A 1301-nucleotide genomic window follows, 5' to 3' on the forward strand; every position below is an offset into this window, starting at 1 on the left:
CAGGATGAAATGTGATAATTTTAACAAACAAAAAAAAAAAAAATTCATCAAAATCGGTCGAGCCGTTTTCTCGTTAAAAGAGGACAAAAACGGGTCTGTCAGCAAAATAGGCCATTTTCTTTACGTTTTTGAAGTGCAATGGAAGGGCCTCACCCTGGAGGAACCTCCTTGTTGATCAAGGTTAACCTCCACGCCAGGTAAGTATTTGAGTCAGCTCCCATGGCGTAGTGGTCACTGCACTCGCCTTGCACGCGGGAGACCCGGGTTCGATTCCCGGCGGGGTCAAGAAATTTGTATCATGCAAATGATTGATCCCGTGACTGGCTGTTGCGGGGCCCACTCAGCCTCGTGAGGAAAATGAGTAGCTATGACATGTAAATGCGCATAGCGACCGGTGCCAGCATGGTAGGTAAACATTGGTTGTTAGGATTATTGAGATATGTAGTGGGAAAAATCCTACAGTGCTGCAGTGAGCACCAAAGTTGTGACATAATAACAAAGAAATTGCATTTACATTTTTTACATTAGAGATTGGAACTTTGGGACCTGAAGTGTCTGCTGGTTTGGCCTGCTGCACGAAGAGAAAAACTAGAGTGCCGGAACCGAGTGACTGGGTACCGGCACTCTAATATTAGTGCTTTATTTAGACTGTCGAATTAGGACATGTGGTCCCTTTATCTCAACAGTTTAATATTGCATCACTTTATTTGACAGTTGAATATGGAACTCTAGGTATATCAGGACGCTCGACACATTACTTTCGTCAACATCTGTGTGGACTGTGAACCCAGCTTTGTTTAAACTTTAGAAAGTTTAGTTTGTTTTAAGAGATGAGTGTTCCACCGCCGTTTTTATTTCGTAGCGATGAAACAACTGCTACATTGGACGCTTGTGGTCTGTGTCGTAGCATGCCCATCCCGTAGTATGTCTCTCATCAGATGGGCGAGAAGAGACACAATACTTCCCATTTAGGTGCTGGGTCAACACGAGAACACCAGAAAGTAACCCGTTGAAATATTTGCAATCGAAAAACGAGTACAAATTTTCCTAAGAGGTTTGATAGAAGGACCTGTAAATGCTAAGGTCTTATCGTCTTGAAAGCAAAGAGAGAAGGAAGACAGGATAGAAGAAAGCCAGCCGTTCCGAGAGGGGTGCATCAATACTCACTCTCTTTAGTGTTCTTCAAGATGAGCATATCCGTCTTGTTACTTCGGATGAGGAATTGAAGGTGCAGATCAATGCTGACTTCCCCGCTCAGGATTTTAGATAGCTTGGTGATCCGCGCCTGCAGTTGCTTCTCT

At 43.9% G+C, this 1301-nt stretch overlaps 1 pseudogene; it reads right to left on the reverse strand.

The window, feature by feature from the left end:
* LOC113469385 lies at nucleotides 1-205 on the reverse strand (annotated as a pseudogene).
* Nucleotides 206-1301: the final 1096 nt, after the last annotated feature.

This window comes from Diaphorina citri, unplaced genomic scaffold (genome assembly GCF_000475195.1).
Source record: "Diaphorina citri unplaced genomic scaffold, Diaci psyllid genome assembly version 1.1 scaffold1052, whole genome shotgun sequence".
Taxonomy (NCBI): Eukaryota; Metazoa; Arthropoda; class Insecta; order Hemiptera; family Psyllidae; genus Diaphorina; species Diaphorina citri.